This window comes from Polypterus senegalus, chromosome 1, assembly GCF_016835505.1.
Source record: "Polypterus senegalus isolate Bchr_013 chromosome 1, ASM1683550v1, whole genome shotgun sequence".
NCBI classification, from domain to species: domain Eukaryota; kingdom Metazoa; phylum Chordata; class Cladistia; order Polypteriformes; family Polypteridae; genus Polypterus; species Polypterus senegalus.
Genome location: NC_053154.1, coordinates 147,279,827 through 147,304,465, shown reverse-complemented (window position 1 = coordinate 147,304,465; position 24,639 = coordinate 147,279,827). Strand labels below are relative to the sequence as shown.

The 24,639-nt window shown below is 38.7% G+C and overlaps 1 protein-coding gene and 1 long non-coding RNA gene across 2 annotated transcripts in view; one reads left to right on the top strand and one right to left on the bottom strand.

The window, feature by feature from the left end:
* Positions 1 to 367: 367 nt before the first annotated feature.
* Positions 368 to 9,836, bottom strand: LOC120533305. Its single transcript, XR_005634472.1, has 3 exons — positions 9,749 to 9,836; positions 3,869 to 4,136; positions 368 to 402 (listed from the first exon to the last, which is right to left on the bottom strand). It is a non-coding gene; the product is annotated as an uncharacterized LOC120533305 (long non-coding RNA).
* LOC120533294 (monocarboxylate transporter 14-like) overlaps positions 9,711 to 24,639 on the top strand; it is a 75,077-nt gene continuing 60,148 nt past the window's right edge. The window contains exon 1 of the mRNA XM_039760126.1: positions 9,711 to 10,358. The gene's annotated coding sequence lies outside the window, so the exon portion shown is untranslated. The remainder of the gene's footprint in view (positions 10,359 to 24,639) is intronic.

Here is a 24,639-nt window from a genome sequence, read left to right as displayed (position 1 = left end):
ATGGATTATCAGATAGATCAAACAGTTTTGCACCAGGGCTGGCCTCTTTTCATTGCTTCAGCCTGCCATGTTCTCTTGATTATTCTTCTTGCCATTGATTGGCCAGATGACACCCCTCATACATGACACACTTCTTGAAATCTCTTTGCTGTTTCCCTTGGTCTTAGTGGCAGGCATATTTCTGACCACACAGTGCACTAAGACTAGGGCTGCAACTAATGATTATTTTGGTAGTCTAGTAATCGTTCAGTTTTTTTCCGATTAGTTGATTAGTCACAATTATTTCATGCCTGACTGTTTTGATGCCTGCAACCTGTGGTTGCACATCCTGCTGTGGGCTCCAGTGCATGTCTTACATCATCTGTTCACGTCTGTCCACCTGTGAATGTCACCCTGACGTCTCTGCATTAACACAATTAAAATTAATAATCAAATTAAAATAACAACCAGTGAAATATGAATTTGAAAATAATCAATGTTTTATATTGGTATGACCATCACAATAAAAAAGAAATAGATTAAACAATACAAACTAAAGTGCACATAGTCTTTAAACAAAAAAAAGTGCATTTAACTTAACCAAAAGTGGCCACTGGTGTGTCTTAAAGTCCAAAAGTTTAAATAAAGCTTCAATACAAATATAATAAAACAATAATGTACAGTTTATTAAAGATTCAGTGCATATATTCCTGATTGCAGTGCAGGAAGGTGAGCATTTCGATGTGCTCTGGTGTCAGGCTGGCTCTCTTCTTTGAGACCGTTTTCCCAGCTGCTGAGAAGAGACGCTCAGAGAGAGTAGAGGTAGCAGGAATACACAAGAATGATTTTGCAGACAGAGAAAGATGTTTTAATCATCACACTCTGAAGGAAAAGTGTTGTAATTTATCACATCATGTACTACAGTATATTATGCCAAAATGAAAAAAAAGGACTAAAATATGTAACAAGCTAATTACTGTTTACTCCAAAACACAAGTTATCCTACGTTAGTTAGACATTGATTATTATTCATATGAACTCAAAGATTATACGAAAAAAGAAGAAAAAAAACTAGGGCAGCTCAGCTACTCTTATTCACTTGTTTACTATAGCTCCAAACATGTTAGCAAACATAACGGAAGTTATATTCACTTAATCCTTAAACTGCTGCAACCGGCTAGAGTCGGTTTCCAGTGCAATTTGGAAGCACGCCAGAGCTGAGTATATTCGACAATGTATATTCATTGAATGCTGCAACCGGTTGTAGTCATGTCTCAGTGCAATTTGCCAGCACGCAGGGGGCAAGTATATTCGGCGACGTACATTCATTGAACCCCGCAACTGGCTATATTTGCTTCACAGAGCAATTCGGCAGCACACCGGAGTTGATCAGTCACTGCGTATATTCGTTGAACAGCCAGCTCATGAACACTGCCGGCCCCTGCAGCCTCACTGTCTCTGAGACTTGGCCTCTGCACTAGACGATCCTGCAATCATCAGCGTTTACCTCTGTGTGTTTGCATGAAACCAGTTCAAGCGCAGTTGGTTCGGTGATTTACTTAATCTCATCAATGGCTTCAGTTGAACATATAATAGATTGTTGCAGTAGTTTTTTTATAGTTTTTACAGTTCATTTGCAGTGTGTTGCAGTAATGCTCTTTGCATGAAAAAAAATACGTGTTCCATTACAATTTCACATTTTGTTTGTGAATTGTGACATTTACTTAAAAAGTGCAGCTAAAAAGTATTTGGCGTCCAGGGGTGCATTAACCCCCAAGTATGTGTCGGTTTAAGGGTTAACTGTCATTGTCGAAACCTTGATATACACAGAAAAGAAAGCTCCGCTTTGCATAATCTGCATTCAACTTTTTTTTCTTTTTCAGTGAAGTGCTCCCACACTTTAGAAAGTTTCTTTCTCAATTTTTTTCCATCTCCTTCCCCCTCCTCTATCCGACTCACCATTGCAACCACGTTTATTTTCCTCTACATTCTTCTTTTCCTCAGACGTTCTTCTTCGTTGGTAGGACTGTGTGCTGTCTTGACAAACAATAACAAACGATACTGCCCCCAGACGTTCATGTAGTGCATTGCAGTTACAAAAAGCAATGTGGTTCTTTGTGACTGGAGCCTCTATTGAAGGTCCTGTTTATGACGCATCGACAATAAAAAATCTGCGTCGATGATTTTTTGTAGTCGTCGTCGTTGATTACGCCAACTAATTGTTGCAGCCCTAACTGAGACTGTTTTATTCTCTCTTGTTCTCTATCAAAGCCAACATTTCAGGACTCACTGTTAAGCTCTCCAACAAGAGTAGCTGATGGAAGTTGGGAACAAGGTTCAATTTGCTGTCAAGTTTTATTCCAAGCAGACTTTCAGAAACTCTGGAGCACTTGTGTTGTTTGTACCTTCTGTATTTTCAGGAAGTGGAGGCAGAGGAACATTCTGCTTATTATTATGAAGTGGGACATTCTGATAAGGAATCAGATCATCCTCTGGATCGTAAGGAAGTGGAACATTCTGAGCGATTTGAAATAACTCCTCGGCATCCATCTGTGCAACCACTCCTGGTACCACTTGTCACGCTTGGGTCACAGATTTGCACAGAAACACAGGAGGTTGTAGAAAACAGTAATTTTATTCAAACACTGCAAACAAACATTTGTCTCGTTTTCAAAAGTTTAAACGTGCTCCATGACAAGTCAGAGATGACAGTTCCGCCAGGGGCAGAGAATGTCAGAGAGAGAGAGAAAAGCTAACAATCAATTCCAAATCTGACAAGTGCCCGTACAGACTTTTAAGTATGCGGAGTATCGCGCAAGAGATTTATCACGTGACAGAGCACAAATAAGGTAAGGAGCAATGTGAAGGTAGTCTGTCAACGTTTTTCAGGGGTTTTCCCAGGAACGTCTGTTTCTCTGAGGGTGCGATCAGTCCCCCAGCTCACTATATATATATATATGTGTGTGTGTGTGTGTGTGTGTGTATATATATATATATATATGTATATAAATATGTCACATAAACATATGCAAATTACCTGATCCCTTAGCCAATGCCAGGTCTGCAGAGGGCTAGTACTTGGGACTGGTGATAGGGTGGTCTGCATTTTCCCCATGCTAATATGTGCACACTGGAAAAGCAAGGCGACCAGGTGGTTGCACAGAGCTTTCCCTGCAGCTTAGGAGTATGACATGTTTTTTTAATTGCAGAGGTTCAACAGTCTGTAAAGTGACCTTCAGGTGGACAGAGAAGTGTGTGATACTACAAGGCAAGGAATTAAATGTTTGTTACAATAAATGGTTGATAATGAGGGGTAATTAATGAACATGGGCCTTCTGAACAAAGGTTTATGGAAAAACAGGAGCAATATGACGTTATGGCAGTCAGCCACTACAGGCAGTCCTCTAGCTGTTAGCAAGTTATCATGCAACTTTAAATACAAGTGACATCTACCATAACTAATAACTAGAATGCTGACTAATTTAAGCACTTTACACTGTGCACTTTGTATTTAAAACTCTTGCAATGCCATAAACATAGAAACATTGGATTTGCTTTAGCGGGTAGATAAACAGTACCAAAAAATTCAGTATAGAGATCTGCAATCACAGTGAATAAATGTCTAAACACGACAGGGGAACAGAACAAAAAAACTATAGACAGTATCTGCAACCACCATGAATAAATGTCAGCAGACCACTGTATTACAGAATATGTAAGTTTAGTTTGCTAAACTGTTTGGAATGTGGTTCCCATCTTTTCCTCATTGATCTGTAACACCTGTATTTTACCACTTCCTTCATATTCAACACATTTGATACTAATCACATACAAAGAAGAAAAGAAAATGAAAATTGCTCCATTCTAGCATTAACAAGAGAGCACTTACCTTTGCAGCCGAAAAGATAATTTTCATGAAAATATTTGTATTCCTTTTCAAGTTTTTTAGATGACATGTTGAACTCCACTAATTGTGTAATATATGCCGTGGTCAGTTTGGAAATTTTTGAGAGAACAGTTGAACAGTCCAGATTGCTCCATTGTGTTTGCTGACTACCATTCAATAGAAAGTTGATTACCCCAGGAAACTGGCCTGTTGATTTGTGACGTGGAGAGATCCAAGAATGCTATCTTAAAGATTCATGATTTCCTGTGGGCTGAAGAGGCAGAGTTAAGGCATCACCAATGGGGTGTGAGAAATAGTTTTACAACAGTAGTAGCTAAATCAATCACCCACTACTACAGCACAGAGAGGAGGAGAGATAAGAAGTTCAAAAGTGGAGAGAGATGCCAGTAAAGGAATGAAGAGAGAGATTTGGCCAAGTAGGTCAAGCGAGAACCAACTTGGAGACACTGTCAAAATATGTGGAAGTACTAGGAACATTTAAGGACCAGAGGTGACAAAGCAGGGCAGGAGCAAAACCCACTGAGAAAGTCATGGGTGTAGTTTTGAACTGGGTGGGCCGAGGCTTAATGTTTGATAGATGCACTTTTTTAAACATTTCTAAATACAGATTTCCAACACAATCTTGTATGGGAAACCATATAATGGAAAGTAATATGGGTTTATATAGATGTTATAGAGCAAGAAGTGAAGAGAAACTACTGGGTTTGGATTTAGAGGAAAAGGAAACTCTGTTAAGTTTTTTGACATGAAACTTCTGGTGGGGCCATACCAGTATTTTCCTCAATGTGTACAGACTTTTGTATAGTAAACATGACCTCATTAATAGCTATCTGTCATTGGTAATGACTAACAAAGCATGCAAGTTCACATACCTTTCATGTCACAGAAAAAGACAAAAAAATCAAACAGTGGGAACCTGGTTCCCAGGCTATCACAACAGTCATGTAAATACCTCAGTAAAACAGATTGGCTAAATTGAAATGGCAACACAACAAGTTTAGAATGGAATGCCTTTGAGGTGAAAAATGACAACCCACAATAACATAGAAAGAATAAGCAGACTACACATACTGCATGACTCATAACTGCACACTGCATATTCTATAGCATTACTTACTAATGTGCACTTGCAAACAATGGAAAAAGTGTACAAAGAAATACAAAATTTCTACACACTGTAGATACCTGCTCTTTCTGTAAAGTGAAAGATTCTGCACATCTTTGAAAGAGTACAAAGATACCGCTGGCTCCTTTTCAATGAAGTGCAAGGTTCATGTGAAGGCTTCCTTAGTATTTTTTTTTCAAATTTTAAAGTAAAATCAGGATGTAGCATGATGTATTACAAACAATACATTCTTGATACTGATCTTTTGTTTTATTTATTTTTCAGATAACTATCGGTACCTTTAATGGAGAAAATGGTATAGGACGTTTTGTTCCTCTTTGCTGGTATGTGGTCACAACTGGAAGAAACTCTAACTGGAATTTGCAAAAGTGGAAGCGCAATAAAAGAATACAGTAATCCCTCCTCGATCAGTGAAAGGTGAAAATCCACGAAGTAAAAACCATATGTTCATATGGTTATTTTTATATATTTTAGGCCCTTATAAATTCCCCCACACTATTATAAACATTTCCTGCACAGTTATGCAGCATAAACCCTTTGTATTCTCTTAGATATTAGGTAAGATTCGTTGATTCGTTGAAATTATGTATGTAAACACACTGTTTATATACAGTGAAAACTAAATATTATTTTAAATTGAGCATCTCCGATATCACATATGTTACAGCCATTATGACAGACAGGCCACCAGCAATAAATACGTACGATGCAAGAAAAATTGTATACTGTAAAATGTGTGTACAGTGACACTAAACGTATGTACATGTAATAAGTAATGTACTTAGAAAATTAATCATGGTTACTCACCAACAATGACACAGCGACTTGTTCCGATAATGATGAGTTTAATTTTACTGCACAACAAAGAACAGCGTTACAGCTCTTCTAAAGGAGCCCCTTTAGGCGATTGTGTAGCACCGCCGTTGTTCTTCCGGCAGTCTTCAATCCAAATCCCTAAAGCAGATTCCATCCGGACTACCACCTTATTACATCCACTTACAACTCGTTTTGCGCCCTGGTTAAAGGACGCTGCGGCCATAGATCTTATATTCTTTTCCTCCTTTTTAAATAAAAAGAATCGTGGACTCATTGATGTCGTAATGGCGTCCTGCAGCGTTGTGGCTGTTCCCTTCCTTCAACATATCCAAAACTTTTACCTTTTCGGCAATCGCTAACATCTTCTGTTGGCGCTAGGGCACGGCCCCAGAAGCAGGAGCAGATCGTTTTGGAGCCATAACGAAGGGCTTGACTACGCACAAAGATAAACACAAAAAAGCACAAAAGTTAATTCTTTACACAGTGAAACATGTTGATGCTGAATGAGCGAGATGAGACTTCCTGGTTAATGCAGCGGAATCGAATTTAAATATAACTAGAAATTAAAAAAAGTGGTCACTTGGTATTTTGTTTCTCTTCTGTTCCTCTGATGGTGTTTCACAGTAAGAATGACCAACAGTTGTCTGCTAACATAGACTCGCCCCACTTTCCACTAAAACGTCTCTCCACTTGAGCAATGTCCTGGTGGAACCTCTCTCCGTGTTCATCAGAAACTGCTTCCATGGTCTTAGGCAAAAAAATGCAAATAAGAGTTGTGGAGCTCAGCCCGGACCCAGACAGACAACGAGACACACAAGTCCCAAAAGCACACGTTTATTTTTTATCTTCTGCCCATTACAGAACTGCACACAGTGCACCAATTAGCTACAACAATAAACTCAGTCCTTTGCTTTTCTCTCTTTGCTTTCTTTTTTTTCTCTGTCACCCTTGCTTCTCGACTTGGAAGCTCTGTCGTCTGCCTTCTGACTCCGGCTCCCTGAATGGTGTGAGGCGGCCCCTTTCATATCGTACTCGGATGTGCTCCAGGTGCTCGTTGGTGACCTTCCGGCAGCACTTCCTGGTGTGGTGGAAGTGTTGCATGGGCACCAGGAAGCACTCGGAAGTGCTTCATTCCAGGGCACTGATCCTATCCATCCACAGGTCCCCACAGTGTTGAGCTTCCAAGCTCTGTTCCTATGGTCCCAACACCAACCAGGGCGGCTGCCCCCTCGTGTCTCGTGGGAGATACTGCTTCCCTCCTTGCCCTTCCATTCTCCGGGCATGCCGGCTAGGCAAGGGTCCCAGTCGACCATTACAGAGTGTAAGAACTGGACATTTAAAGACATGTTGTCAACAAGTACTGTTGTAGGTATGAAGACAGAAGGTCCTCAACTAGTTCTGCTTAGTTTTCCACCTTTGTATTCTCAAGAAAACTGTGGCACACAGTTTTATTTTTTAATAAAGGAAGGGTGTGTATTTTCTGTTTGCATACCTGTCACCTGGATAAGACAATGAAGGGATCAACGCACCCTTGCATATTTCTGTAAAAAACATTCAAAACATCTACTCTCTCTCTTCTGTGCAATAGAATGGCACATTTCTAACCTAATTATAAATTCCTGGCTATTCAGAGAGAGAAAAAAATGATTGAGAGCAAAAAATGTGTACCATTTTGGGTTGTTTCCACATTATCTAAGGAAGACTGACTTTTTTTAGTGCAAAATATACTTCAAATTATATTCTAAGCATGACTGATACTTATGCCATAAAACAAACATAACTTATATTTAATTAATTAACAGTTTTTTTCATAACAATGTTTTTCACTGATTCCTATATCTTGCAAAAACAGTTTGTGGTAGAGAAATTCCAATTTATGAAATGGATGTAGCACACTTAAATCTGTAAAGTATACTATTTCTTTGCATGGGAAAATTTTGTGTCAGACCAGTGTAATGTCATTTTCTAACCCACTTAATCCAGACCAAGTTCATGGGAGGGCTGATGCCTAACCCAGCTAGCATAGGGCACAAAGCAGGAACCATCCCCAGACAGGCTGCCAGTCCATCACAGGATGAACACCAACACATCCCCACACAAAACACACACTAAGGCTAGTTTTGTCATACCAGTGTAATAAGTTACATTACTAAGGGAAGCTTATTACTTATGTTGCCCCACTGGCCCCTAACACAGAACTGCCACTAAGTAAACAGCAACAGTGTGAAGTGGGTGAATGGGGAGATCCCCAATGAAGTCAACCAGCACATCTTCAGGACATGGTATCTCAAAGCAAACACATTATATATGATACACAGATAAGCCAGAATGTTGGCCTAGTTTGCAGAATCTCTGCCAGGAAAATAAAGAGCAAAAGAGGACAAGGAAACAAAGTGAGTAGACAGCCGGGATTTATAACATTGACCTTCTATGACCTAGTCCAGTGGTTCCCCATCTCAGTTCTGGGGACCCCCTTGGAGTGTGAATTAGCTTTAAATGTTTAACTTTCTTTTGTCAGTTTCCTATATTATCTTGCCCTTTCTCTGTGCAGTTTGCTACCTCCATTGTATCTTAATAATGCCAATTAAAAACAAGCACAGTAGAGCAAACAACACTGAACTAAGAAAGGCTGCAACTACTTTAGCATCAGACCTACTAATTAGTAAATAATGGATTAGACAATTAGGACACCTGAAAAGCAGAATGAAAATCAAGATGAAAATATTTTTAAAAAGAGAAAAAATGACATCATTCCCATTTAACTGCCTTGCACATTTTAATAAAAATAAATTTATCGAACTTAGTTTTGTAATTTCTACATAGTCTCCAACACACGGAAAATGGAAGATATGAGCATGGGAAAGGTGCTAAATAAATAAAATGTATTATTAATAGCTCACTTAATTAAGCCAGGAGTCCAATTAAAAACATGTTGGTAGGAACAAAAACCTGCAGTCACAGGGGGTACCCAGGAACTGAGTTTGGGAACCACTGGCCCAGTCTTTGGTGACTGTATCGCATACTAAGACAACAACAACAACAAAAACAATTTATTTCTTGTATTGCCCAAACTAACTCAATAATACCTTAGTGGGCTTTAACAGGCCCTGTTTTGAAAGCCAAGAGCCCTGAGCCTCAGAAAGCAAGAAAAAAAACCCAGAAGAAATCTTGGGACAGGCAATTCAGAAAGTGACCCCCTTCCAGGCAGGTGTCAAAAAATAATATAAATGCAATACACAAAACAGAACACAGGAAATCCTCTTCACATTGCTAGATTGATAATCTATAATTGCCACCCTGTTGACCTGTGATATACAGTAGACAGAAATAAGTTCTAAAAAGAAAATATCCAGTTCCCCATTGTGACAGCCTGGGGAGTTTTCTAAGGTGAAGCGGGAATCCATTTGCATAAAATGTGTGAAAAGAAAAATTCCAGCTAGCGTAAGAATGAGCACAGATCTAAAGCTTGACATTCTGAGAAACAGGTTAAAAGAGTAGAACGTACAGTATAACTTACATCTAGAATAAGACAACTGCAGGACAGTGGCTTAACATATGCAGTAAAGTGTCAGTGACAACCAGGGGCTCATAAATGACATTGTGAACCTGGCTGGGGAAGAAAAATAGTCAGTAGATACTGTCAGACATTTTCTAACCCTGTTACTCCTGAACAGGGTCGGGGAGGTCAGCTGGAGTCTATCCCAGGTAACATTGAGTGCAAGGCTGGGAACAAACTCGGTACGGGGAGCCAGATCATCGCAGTCAGTACATACTGACAAAGTGATAATTGTTGTAACAAACTATATATATATATATATATATATATATATATATATATATATATATATATATATATATGTGTGTGTGTGTGTGTGTGTGCCAGCCATTATCTATATCGTTCTATAATAAAGAAAGCTTACCATGAAATATCGTTCCCGGGGCTTGACAAGGCACTTCGAGATGAGGCGTGCATGGTGGCAGAAGTCTTGTCCAATCATTGAATCTATAGTTACATTTAGAATCCCGCCCCTTTATGTATGTATTAAGTAGCAGACATATTTGCATAAGAAATGAACAAGACAAACGAAAACAACAGTGACGCCTAAAGACACGCGTGTTCTTCTATCTCGCGCGGAACCGCGCTGCTCGTGTCGCTGCAGAGAGCGCGCGCGCGCCTGCCTGCTCGCCGTGACTGCGGACCTCCTCACCCAAACCAGCCGTAGCCGGTATGGCAGTGAATGAGCGCACCTCAGGCGACTCGAGGAACTGGCGAACAAAACGACTGCACGTTATAGAGAGAGGCAACTGAAAGAAAAAAAACAACAAGCCTCTAAGCTGAGAAGAATAACAAAGGAAGGAACGAAAGCCAAAGCAAGAAAAAAAACAAAAAAAAAAAAAACAAACAAAACAAAAAACAGCCACTTATGCACATGGAAGCCAGAGCGCGCATTCATTGGGATTTAGAGGCACAATTCGAATTTGGAGGCTCGCAGCATCAGAAGTGAAGATTCAAGTCTATAATAAAAAAAGGTAGGATTGTGATGTGCGGCGACAAGCAGATGACCTGTCACGGGAAAGACATGGCTATCTATCAGTGTCATCTGAAGAGCTAGAAAGGGCACGAAGAGGCGTATTTCTCGGAAGAGGACCAGTTTTTATTTTGTCCCTTAAAAAATCATCATATCGAGCCACAGGGTTCCCATTTCACTTTTATTTCAAGTTAAGGTCGGAAGGCTGGCTGCGGACGCATTGTCGACTTGGTTTTGGGCGCATCTTATGGTGTTTTTCTTAATTTGCCTGTGAACAATTCAGCTAGCGGATAATGTATGGATGAAAATATAAACAAATGAAAAATTAGTGTAGGAAGTATCAGATCAGTTTGTTAGGTAGATAGAAGCTTTACTGTTGCTTAGTGACATGTATATTAATTCCTCATCCATATATGTAGTTTTGTAGTTTGATACACAACTAAATTGCAATCGTGCAGTTTAAACCAATGGGGTTTATTCAGTGTTGCTTGACTCTTGGAAAAGCTATTTTGTAGAAACGGGTTAATTAAATTGTAGAAGAAATGTTGCATTTTAGCCCCCACTTCTTTTGTTACTTTTCTGCTCATAAAACTATTTAACTATGAATGCATATACTGGATGCCTGTGTGATAACGCTCATGTGCAGTGTGACACAGTCAAAGAGTTTGAATTGAGTTGTCAAAGCTATTAAACAAAGACTTAATTTTTTTTTAACCAAATGGCTACAGGAGACAATAAGGTAGTGACAAGGTTTGAAGGTAACCTCATGCCTCCATCTCAATCACTAGAGAAGATAAAAACTAAGAGCAATTTTATTTTGGCATCTCAGTGAAAAAAATGCATGACAAAGTCATATTTGTTCTTTGTCACATTCTTAGCTCTCTAGGAATTAGGTTGGTGTTTTCTAAGTTGTTTCATCCTTTGTGCTGCAGTTTTATTTGGTCCAGAAGTTAACTTATCAAGTTATAAGCTGTAGGCTCACCAACTAGTGACTACTAGTGTTACTCTGAGGAAGCCACTTAACCTAAATACATACTGTAATGTTAAATTGCATTGCATCTGGAAGGTTTACTTTTGCAGCATTGACCTTGAAAGACACCATATAAAATATGAATTGTGAGTGGATAGTGCATATAAAAAGTGACACAAAAAACTGGAAAACAACTTAATTAACATTTTTTCAGGCATTCATTATGTATCCGTTCAGTAATTGAAGGTTGCTCCAAGTAGCGTGGAATGGTATTAACAGATAACATTTTTACCAAAAATTAAGGATTTTACTAACAGCAGAGTATTTGTACTGGGGAGACACCATGTATTACATTCATTCATTTTACACCTTCTTATTCCAGTTCTGGGTCTGAGTCAGTTTGGCCTGCACAAGCCACAGACAGTAACCAGCCATGGGTTAGGTGTCAGTCCTGTAGATATTTGAAATGTGGAAGCAAAATAGAAGTACATGGGGGGAAAAAACCTAAGCAGACAACAGGAGAGTGTACAGACCCAATGCAGATAATATCTTGGCTGGGATTCAAACGATTTTATGGAGCTGTGAGATAACTGTGCAAACTAAATTGCAACTTGGTTGCCCCCATATGCCCGTGACACGTGGCAGTTAAGTCAATTGTTTTTCTAGGTTTTGTAGACATAAAAAGTCCAGTGTATAAATAGTGTCATGGAAGTGCCATAGCAGGGTATTTTGAAAACCCAAACATATGTTGTGTTTTAGTTCTTGAGAGGCACTAAATGGACCTCTCCCTTGTCTGTAGTTTATTTAGTAACAAAAGACACTTTAAAGGAAAAGTGTATCAGAATATTGGCTATTTTAGGTAGAATGTTTTGACTTAGAAGAAACTGTAACAGTGAAGTGCACCAAACTATATATACTGAAACAAAGGTCACTAATTTTTGTAGTGTGCATATCTATCTATCTATCTATCTATCTATCTATCTATCTATCTATCTATCTATCTATCTATCTATCTATCTATCTATCTATCTAAATTGGGAATCACCAAGAAATTGTCATGTTTTTGATGCAACCCAATGACAGACAGTTTATTGGCTTAACTGAAAAAGTTTCAGATTGCCTAATACAGTTTACCTTTAGGAAACTGAAGAAATGGCTACTGAAAATGAGACCTTGCAGTCACAGTTACTTCTACTCACTTGTTTTGGCTTCTTTTGTGGAATCAAACCACAATCCATTCCAAGTCACACATTTTGCACTGTGCTAACGGTAGGTGGTCAGCCGTGAACACACAATGCCTAGTTTACAAAGGTCCTCAGAAACAGCTCCCTTTTCTACACCATGGCCAATCAGACAACTCTAATACTCGGTGGCAAAGCAGAGCACTTCTGGGTGACATCAGTTAAGTTCTCTCTGACTATGTCCCTACCTTTTTTGCACAGCACTGCCACTACACACTCAAAAAATGGCATCCCCTGTGGTTCTTTCTGTCATCTTCTGAACAAGAGCAACTAAGCATGTACTATAGGAAAAAAGTGTACTTCATTTTGTTTCATTGTGCCACAGCAATTATGGCATAATTTGCATTTATTTTCATTTGCTAAATGTTTTTCTTGTCATGCATGAACATGACATACCACAAAACACACGTAATGCCAAATGTGGACAATACCATTTCCTATTTCAAAACTTATTTAATCACTGTCTGGTGGCTGTAATCTCACACCATAGGTTATATAAAATATAAAATCACAAAATATAAAAAGGCAGTGATAAGCGAAACAGCTGCATTTACCTTCATGTACAGTTTTACGAAATTGATGCTAAAATTCCTCTTACATGGGATTTTACAGTTTCAAAACTCATTAAAATATTTTTTTTTTACCTTTGGAATTTTTTTTTTTCAGCGGTGTAAAGAACGGAACCTTTCTTCCCAAAGGCTTGGCAACACTGTACTTTACATTCCTTTTGGAACCATACATTTCTCAGAAAATGGTCCAGATAAAAATAAATGATGGGAAAGTGTCTTTTCAATATGCAAAATGGCTAAACAGAATTATAATGACACAAAAATATATACTCTTAGACAAAAACTGTAATCCAGCAAGGCAATAAAATTGTTAAACAAAGTGGTTGAGAAAAAAACAAACGCTGCAACGTGTGGTTTTTGATGAAATTCTGCTTTAGCCATTGCTCCTATTTAAGCTTTGCACAAGAAGTCATTCCATGAGACCCAGCACAATTCCGCTACTTGATGGCAACTGTAGTCCTTGATGTGATGAAAATATCTGGGAGGGGTGGAGGGTTTTTTAATGCTAAATACTATTCTTCCTGAGTCAAATGCATTGATTTCACTGAAATCGCTAAGATAATAATAATAATAATAATAATAATAATAATAGGCTAAAAATAACATAGGCCTGGGTGGCCCCTTCGGGTTAATTATTGATGCCTTAAATTTTCCAAAGTGATTGAGTTCCACAAAGCTTAACTGGCAATCTAAAAACTGAAGATCAAAGATATTTGTTATTCATCACCAAAGATGAAAAATGGATCCATAACTTTGAACCGGAACAGACACAAAACCTAAGTAAACTGTTCTTCCCTATCCACACTACAGTCCATGTTTCACTCTCTTAGATTTACATACCTTTGGTGCCTTCAAAGATGCCATCTGCTGAAAAAAGGTTTTGGATTGATGATGAGGTATTTGAAAAAAGAAAGAAGTGTTCATAATCTGTTATCTAACATTTTTAAAAATGCTTTTGAAAAGCCCAACATAAGTATTTAAAACTAATGCCAATATTTCAAAATAAGTGAAAGACACAAAATAAGACTTGTAGTTACATTATTTATACTGCAAGGAAATACTTACCATCAAAAAATAAAACAAGAACAACAGATCTAAATATTAAAAATTAATCAACACAAAATTAATATGCAATAAAATATACCAAGTCACTAGCATTCCCCCTCAAAAGTAACATCCAGAAATTGCTGGTGTATAACTGCTGGTCTTATTATAAGAAGTTAGAAAATGTGTGCATTGTGTAATATACAGGTGAATTTGAGCACCTGGTTAACTGTTTTGAAAATTTGAGCATTTTTTTATTTTTGATTTCTTGATTAAAGTGATCACAGTTTTGTGTATGAAATATTTCTGTACCAATACACCATATTCAAAAATATCAGAAGTGATAGAACATAATTTCATATATTGGTAGCATGCATAAAATATGTGTTAAGTAAATAATGTAATTTAAAACTGAGTTCAAATAGAGTACCATTATGATACTATTTTAAGTTTGAATGTTATGGGAAATGGTCTGTATTATGTTATTTATGTGTGCATTTGTCTTATAAGAACCCGGATATATATATATATATACTGTATATATATATATATATATATATATAATATATATCCATCCATTTTCTAACCTGCTGAATCCAAACACAGGGTCACGGGGGTCTGCTGGAGCCAATCCCAGCCAACACAGGGCACAAGGCAGGAACCAATCCTGGTTAGGGTGCCAACCCACCACAGGACACACACAAACACACCCACACAACAAGCACACACTAGGGCCAATTTAGAATCGCCAATCCATCTAACCTGCATGTCTTTGGATTGTGGGAGGAAACCGGAGCGCCCAGAGGAAACCCACGCAGACACGGGGAGAACATGCAAACAGGTCTCCAAACTGCGAGGCAGCAGCTCTACCACTGCGCCACCATGCCGCCCATATATATATATATATATATATATATTGTCACGCTTGGGACACAGATTTGCACAGAGACACAGGAGGTCGTAGAAACAAGAAGGATTTTTATTCAAACACCGCAAACACATGAGCTTAAATGTGCTCCATGACAAGTCAGAGATGACAGTTCCGCTAGGAGCAGAGAGAGATAAAAGCAAACAATCAATTCCCAAAACTGACAGGCGCTGCGCAAGGCTTATAAGTCGGCGGAGTACCGCGAGGCTTGTATTACGCGTTATAGTGCAAGGATAAGGAGCAATGTGAGGGTATTCAGTGTTTCAGGGTTTGTGGTTTTTCCGGCCGGGACGCTTTGGAGGACCAGAAGCGGGCGTGTGCCCATCTGGGATCATGTGGGGGCCGCCATCCTGGTTGCTTTGGGGGCCACGGGTTGAGGGCAAGGAAGCCCCACCCTTTAGGGGCCCGTGGTACCCGCCAGGGGGCGCCCCAATGCCTTTGGGACCCTGGACCTCAGCACTTCCGCCACACCAGGAAGTGCTGGGGGGAAGAAGAAGAGGGACACCTGGAGAGCTTCCGGGAGAACAGCCGGCATTTCCACCACACTGGGGCATGTCCAGAGGGGAATGCCGGGAACCACCTGGAGCTCATCCGGGAGCATGTGTGTGAGAAGTGTGGAGGCGGCCCGAAGAAGAGGCATTTGTCTGGCCAGGACTGTGTGTGTTGGGGGTTTATGCATGGGACTGGGTCTTAGTGACCATAAATATTGTAAATATTTGTAAATAATAAACGTGTGGTGGTGAGTAACAACATGTCCGCCTGTCTGTTACCGGGTCGGCTCCACAATATATATATACATAAATATATACAGTATATGCAAATATCTTTATATATATATATATATACAGCATATCAGTATATATATAGTATATAGTATAAATATATCTTTTTGCGAATAGACTTTTATTGCAATTCAATTTAAAGTTTGTATGTTTTCCTTTCTTTTGTGTTATAAAAAGATGTTCTTCACTTTAATTCGTTGTTTGTTTATTAGTGCCATTTTCTTTTGTAAATGTATTTATTTATTGGTAAGTCAACGGCTATTGCCAACCACTGATCACAAATTTTCACAGTTGCATTGCAATTACCAGCCAGACAGGGATGTTTTAATTCACTTCTTTCTACCCAAGAATCAGTGGATGAATATTTGAAGCCTTGTAATAAAAGAGAAAGGTAGAGCCATGCCATCACCTTCTTTAGGTCTATTTAAATCAGGCTTTTCAAATCATGGCCATTTTGAAATCTTTTACAAATTACAAGTTACAGATGAGTTGATATTTTTGGATAATAGATTAGTGAATATGTATATATCTGAAACAATATATTTATTTATTTATTATGTAAATCCAACAATTTAATAAAAATATTCTCAGAATAGCAGCGGAGCGATTAGCTGTCAGATACTTTATAGAGTGCTGTACATCATCATAGAAGTATAATTTTTGTTTAAGCCATTTCCGTATGACCCCGTTTATCTTGGATTGCATCTTAAGATGAATAGCTAAGGGTTCAAATATAATCTAAAAAAGTATTGGTCATAATGGGCATCTGTGTCAGGATCAACATTCAATATGAAATGGTCCTAATTGAAGCCTCTGTACTAGAGTGAAATAACTTAATATATGAGAAAATGTTTGCAATGTAGTAAAAGAGATAATTCCACTCAACACTCATCAAAAGCTATTTCTGCATCCAGAAGTACAATCTTGAGACTCAGATAATAGAAGGAAATAACTTAGTTACATTAAACAATCCTCAAACATTTGAAACTAGATGTCTGCCTTTGATAAACCTATTTTGATCTAGAAGTATTATAAAAAGGAGTAGTTTCCTTGTTTTTCTAGTTTTCATTTTCAGCATGACCTTTAACATTATTACCCAGAATGATATGTAGTAAGGTTGGTTTTTATTTTTCTTTGGAAAGGTAGCTATTGACACCTGGTGTGTCATTTTGGGTCAAATGTTATGTTTTCTACTTTTCACATTAATTACCAGTATTAACAGTGCTAATTTAGCAGGGGACATTTCTATAGAATTCTGCTGGGAAGCATTTTAGCCTTCAGCTCTCCCTGCTCTGCAGTGAGTTTGTAGCGTTTTGATGGAGCATCAGGGGTTTTTCCTCCTCTGTGCAGGGTGTGTTAATAAGTCATTAACTTGAGACTTATCTACTTTACATTTTTAACTTGCCATTTATGTAGGTGACCTACATAAATGCTTTATCTGTCCTTAAGGAGGAAAGATGTGAAAACATTTTTCCCCCTTAAGATTGTGATTGAGCATCTTAACATTCCACCCAGCAGAATTTATTATTAAACTTTCTGCATTCTAGATAGGAGTAATTTTCAAGAGATAACACAGAAATAGTAAGCAAACTTTTTTACCCTAGCACCCCATAATGCTTTTTGAAGCCAGCGTAGCATTACAGACCTGTTAGCAGCCAATGTTGGATGAGACAGCCCCCTGAATATATAATACAGGCTAGGAGTCTGCAAGTAGAAGCCAGTACTCACCTTCAGAACAGCTGGAATGGCCGATATGCAGTTATTCCTCTTCCACGCCTTCCCCAACCCTCCTGTTAGTATACAGCGGCCAGTGCTCCATCACCTAGATGCTGGAGCCTGAAAACCACTACCGCCCAGCCACCCCCAAACAGTGTCTAAGTGGGCAACTGGCAAAATTGTTGGCCCTACAGCTTCTGCCTTATTGGCTGATGGACATTGCCCCTTTTGTCAGCTGGTGAGTTGCAGCATCCTTAACTAGCAGATTCCTAGCTGTTATTACTCTGCAATTCTGTAGACAGTCTGGTGTTCATAAAAATGAATGAGACCTGGATCACTGAAGATTTCTAGCCCTCTACTTCCGATTTCAGGGACAAGATGGGTCCATTATCTATTCCTCTCTATTTCTCTCCCTTTGGTTTTCTGTAAGTCATATGTGAACTGGGCTTGTAGGGACAGAGCATCATCAAATTTATCCTTCTTGCTCCTGTTATTTGAAAAAATGTTACTGTTCAAATATTAAATGATATCACTATTATTTTTTAGATAGGAGCCTCAGTGATTTGTAATTCTAGCTGCTGTTGCCTCAGACTGCAAGAAATTTTACTGTTCTGGTATTAATTCTATTAATCATCTGATATTGGGTCCAGAGTGGCACAAATAAAACTAAAACAGTTGTTGAAACACTCTTTACTCTTAAACTAAGAGCAAAGGTGTAATACGTAATTTTATTAAGGGTCAAAAATATCATTATATATGGAACTAGCAAAATACCCGTGCTTCGCAGCGGAGAGGTAGTGTGTTAAAGAAGATATGAAAAAGAAAAGGAAACATTTTAAAAATAACGTAACATGATTGTCAATGTAATTGTTTTGTCACTGTTGTGAGTGTTGCTGTCATATATATATATATATATATATATAAATATATATATATATATATATATATATATATACACACACACACATATAAACATATATACTGTGGAGCCGACCCGGACACAGACAGGCGGACATGTTCTTAATCACCACCACACGTTTATTTACAAACTATTTACAACAATGAAGTCACATAGACTCAGTCCATTTAGTGCACAATTACCCCAGCAATCACAATCCTGGCCACAAATGCCTTCTTCTCGGGACGCCTCCACTCTCCTTTCTTGCCTTGTCCTTCTTCCACCCGACTCTAGCCCTGAATGAATGGAGACGGCCCCTTTTATCCAGTTCCCGGATGAGCCCCAGGTGTTCCAGCATTCCTCCCTTGGCCACGCCCTAGCGTCCTGGCTGTCCTCCCGGCAGCTCTCCGGGTGCTGCCCTAAATCTTTCACCAGCACTACCTGGTGTGGCGGAAGTGCTGGGGTAACAGGTCCCCAAGGCATTGGGGCGCCTCCTGGCGGTGACCACAGGCCCCTACAGGGTGGAGCTTCCATGCCCTGTACCTGTGGCCCCCAGAGCAACCAGGAAGGCGGCCCCCACGTGATCCAGGGTGGGCTTTGACCCTCTTCTGGTCCCTCACGGCGTCCCGGCCGGGTCGTTGCCCCTGGCATCCCTGACAATACATATATACATATCTACATATATATACATATATATACACATATCAACATATATATATATATACACATACATACATACACACACATATACAGTATATATATACACACAGACACATATATATATATACATATATATACAGATCTACATATATACATATCTACATATATACACACATATATATATATACATATCCACATATATATATACATATATATATATATATACTGTATATAGCAAAATCCCCGCACTTCGTAGCGACGACGCACTGCTTTTAAATTTTTATTAAGAAGAAAAAAAAACCTTTTTAAACTGAAGGAAAATATACCAATAACTATCTGTTAAAGATCTCTTTGTATACCACATTGTCAGTGTCCTGTTGTAATATGACCAAGCTGTGCGAGCTTACTCTTGAGAATGCAATGTATAGTAGTCCAGGAGAAAAGCAATGTTGCCTCAAATCAATGGCAACCTTTTGTAGGGTCTGTCCCTGAGACTTATTACTTGTCATCGTGCAGCAGAGCCTTACTGGAAATTGGAGGCATTTGAATTGAGATGGGAGATCAGAGGGTATAACGGGGATGCGAGGAATACATTGAGAGTGGAGAAACTCTAGAGACAGCATGTGTAATAACTTGTGGATTTTTCTGTGAGCGTGACAAAGTTGCTTCCGCAAGACCGCATTAGCTGTGGAGCTCAGCTCGGAGCATATTCTTTTCCTACCTTGTCAATTGTGTAATGCGTTTTTTGAACAGGTTTGATTCATGGAAGTGATCACTCGTACTGCGTTCAGTCAGTTCACGTGAGCTGCTCTCTTGTGTGATGTTGCGATGTCCACGGCTTTATTTAATGTTAGCTAAGACCCGGCACTTAAAAGTTTCTCGCTACAGCAATTTTAACTCCGTTACAAAGTGATCCAAAGTCTTGTTTATACCTCGTGTCTTCTCATTAAACTTGTATCTCGCGAATAAAGTATTTGACGAAGGCATGACAAACGGCAGCGGTAGCGTGTCTATAAATTTAATTTAAACTTACGGTTTACACCGTGCTTTGTTTCCGCAGTTGCTGCACTTCTGAATAAACTTGTATGCGTTTTTCTTCAGCGCTCTTTGGAGTTCTTCCATGTTTTCTATGTACTGCGTTCACAGTCAGTTCACGTGATTACGTGGGAGGCGTGATGATGTGACACGCAACTCCGCCCCCCACGGGCATCGAGCTGAAGTTGATTACAGTATATGGAGAAAAATAGGTTCCAGTTATGACCATTACAGGTAGAATTTCGAAATGAAACCTGCCCAACTTTTGTAAGTAAGCTGTACGGAATGAGCCTGCCAAATTTCAGCCTTCTACCTACAAGGGAAATTGGAGAATTAGTGATGAGTGAGTGAGTGAGTCAGTCAGTCAGTCAGTCAGTCAGTGAGGGCTTTGCCTTTTATTAGTATAGATCAGTGGCAGATTTAGAGCTCATGGGGCTCAATGCATACATTTTATTAAGGCCTTAATATTTTGCCCAAAAATGATTTTAACAGGCTCAAAAAAAGGACATTATAATAATTCTTTACATTTATATCGTGCTTTTCTCAATAGTCAAAGGGTTACCACACAGGGAGGACCCAGGACCGAACCCATGATTTCCTTACTTCTAACCTGCAACACCGCCATTTAACCTAATAATGTTTCTTTAGATTTGAAACACAATACGCAAATCACATTACTCTTGTTCAGTGGTTCTCAGACTCAGTGACTCAGTTGTGGGGATTCCATGTTGCTGCAGGTTTTAATCAAGTTATGTATTTACATCCTTATGGATGGCACTGCAGTTGTGACCCGCTGGGCTGGCTACTTTGAGCAGTTGTTCAAAGCTGATCCTCCAGCTACGACGTTGGATATCTCTGGGTCCACCGTTCTTGAGGCTGATCCTCTGATTAGCTGTGAACTACCCAATCTCACTGAGATTGCATAGGTGGTGAACCAGCTAGGGGGTATGGAGGCTGCAGGGATCTGGGGTATCCTAGATTTCTGCATAAATATGACCTAAAACATGACCTAAAACATCATCAGATTTTCACTCAAGTGCTAAAAGTACATAAAGAGAAACCAGTTAAACAAAAATATTATACTTGGTCATTTATTTATTGAGGAAAATGATCGAATATTACATATTTGTGAGAGGCAAAAGTATGTGAACCTCTTGGATTAGCAGTTAGTTTGAAGGTGAAATTAGAGTCAGGTGTTTTCAATCAATGACAATCAGGTGTGAGTGGACACCCTGTGTTATTTAAAGAACAGGGATCTATCAAAGTCTGCTCTTCACAACACATGTTTGTGGAAGTGTATCATGGCACACATAAAGGAGATTTTTGAGGACCTCAGAAAAAGAGTTGTTGATGTTCATCAGGCTGGTAACGGTTACAAAACCAACTCTAAAGAGTTTGGATTCCACCAATCCACAGTCAGACAGATTGTGTACAAATGGAGGAAATTCAAGATCATTGTTACCGTCCCCAAAAGTGGTTGACCAACAAAGATCACTCCAAGAGCAAGGCGTGTAATAGTCAGCGAGGTCACAAAGGACCCCAGGGTAACTTGTAAGCAACTGAAGGCCCCTCTTATATTGGCTAATGTTCATGTTCATGAGTCCATCATCAGGAGAACACTGAACAACAATGGTGTGCATGGCAGGGTTGCAAGGAGAAAACCACTGCTCTCCAAAAAAACATTGCTGCTCGTCTGCACTTTGCTAAAGATCACGTGGACAAACCAGAAGGCTATTGGAAGAATGTTTTCTGGACGGATGAGACCAAAGTAGAAATTTTTGGTTTAAATAAAAACCGTTATGTTTGGAGAAAGGAAAACACTGCATTCCAGCATAAGAACCTTATCCTATCTGTGAAACATGGTGGTGGTAGTATCATGGTTTGGGCCTGTTTTGCTGCATCTGGGCAAGGATGGCTTGCCTTCATTGATGGAACAATGAATTCTGAATTATATCAGAGAATTCTAAAGGAGAATGTCAGGACATCTGTCCATGAACTGAATCTCGAGAAGGTGGGTCATCCAGCAAGACAACGACCCTAAGCACACAAGTCGTTCTACCAAAGAATGGTTAAAGAAGAATAAAGTTAATGTTTTGGAATGGCCAAGTCAAAGTCCTGACCTTAATCCAATCGAAATGTTGTGGATTGACCTGAAGCGATCAGTTAATGTGAGGAAACCCACCAACATCCCAGAATTGAAACTGTTCTGTGAAATGGGCTAAAATTCCTCCAAGCTGGTGTGCAGGAATGATCAAAAGTTACTGGAAACGTTATTGCTGCAAAAGGGGGGTCACACCAGATACTGAAAGCAAAGGTTCACATACTTTTGCCACTCACAAATATGTAATATTCAATCATTTTCCTTAATAAATAAATGACCAAGTATAATATTTTTGTCTCAGTTGTTTAACTGGTTTCTCTTTATCTACTTTTAGGACTTGAGTGAAAATCTGATGATGTTTTAGGTCATATTTATGCAGAAATATGGAAAATTCTAAAGGGTTCACAAACTTTCAAGCACAACTGTATATGGTTGTGAGACATGGACACTATCTCGTGACCTGAGATGAAGACTGGACTCCTTTGGCACTGTGTCTCTCTGGAAAATCCTTTGGTACTGTTGGTTTGACGTTGTGTTGAATGAGCGGTTGCTCATGGAGTCCCGAATGAGGCACATTACCTGCATTGTGAGGGAACATCAGTTACGGCACTAACGCCATGTAACGCGTTTCCAAGAGGGTTATCCGGCTCGTAAGATCCTCATTGTTGGGGACCCAAGTGGCTGGACCAGGCCAAGGGGTTGCTCACGTAACACCTGGCTGCGGCAGATAGAGGGTCATTTCCGGAAAGTGGGACTGGACCTTGCGTCTGCCTGGGGGGTTGCAAACAGGGATCCCGAGTTGTTTCGTCATGTAGTGGGTGCGGCAGTGCACTGTACCACTGCATGATCCCCAACTTGACTTGACTTGTTTTTTAATTGGACTTCTAGCCTAATGAAGCAAACTGTTATTTCCCAGTTTTTATAAACAAGAAATAATTAGATTGGTGATTTTTTTTATTAGACTGTATCAAGTACTTATGTATTTTACACAGGATTCATTTAGTGTTCAGTTTCAGTGAACAGTTTTCATTCTTCATTATTTACTAATGAACACATTAGTGGAGCTGACACTGAAGTAGTTAAAGACCGGTGTTTGGCTAAGCTGCATGCACTTGATTAGTAGGCATTACTTTTAATTAAACATGAAATGTTAATAAACAATTCATATAAGTGGTCTTTTATTTACAGATCTGTTATTTATGTATTGCAAAGTGTTACAATTTTTTCTTTTGGAATATAATAAAAAAAATTTTGTTGATCAGAACTTTAGGATAATACACATGGATTCTATATTTGTTGTATTATTTTATGCATTTTTTTATAGACATTCTGTGTTTTAAGTCAGCATCTTTGGGAGTCTGTGGAAATACAATTATTTTTAAAAAAAGTATTAAAACAATTAATTAATATTGGCAGCTGAAATACTGCATAAACATAAATATACAGTACATGCATTTATTTGTTTTAAATAATTTTGTAACCATTAAGTGTTTCACAGTTTTTAGCGTTGGAAATACCTTTAATTTATTTTATTTTTATGGGTGTTTTTCTTGAGGTGTAATTAAAAATATGAATTTACTTCTGTAGTATTTGTTTCTTAAAAATCTTATGTATGATACAAACAGAAATAATAAACATAGTTCAAAACCTTTTTTTGTCTTTTGCACAAAACTGTTGACTACTTTATTAAAACTTGTTTTCAGAGCAGAGTGTTGAATCACTGAAATTGCCAGTAAATGGTGAGTTATAGTGAATGGTAAGTACTTTTTGTAGCCTTTTATTGTAAGTGCTCTGCACAACCATTCACAAGAAGCATTTGGTAATGGGCATTCTCATGTTTTAATATCATCACTTCTGCAAATAACAAACAGCTTTTGTTTCTGTATATCCTTTTGACACATCACTCATCAGATGTTCACAGTTGCTGTTTTCTCTATGTGCTTTTGCCTTTCTTCTTGTTTTGCTTTTAATTTTCTATCTTCTTCATGAGACTGTGACATCATTGTCATTGTGTTAAAACACTAATACTGTTTACAGGGGTGCTGCTAGAGATTTTGGGCCCCATAAAAGGGTATAATATTGGGCCCCCCATACAAAACCAAACCTATACCCTATGTAAACCCACCCATACCCATTTCAAGATTTTGATGTTACCTATGCAGGATGGCATTGCTCTAGTTGAGTCTCATACTTACTAGGGCTGTCAAATTAGCAAAAAATGTGGTTTGAATATTTGATTTAAAAATAATATATAAAAATATATATTCAATATATATTCAAACCTAGGTTAACAATTCTAGGTGTTAGTTGTTTGTTTGCACTTTTTTATGCGTTATTA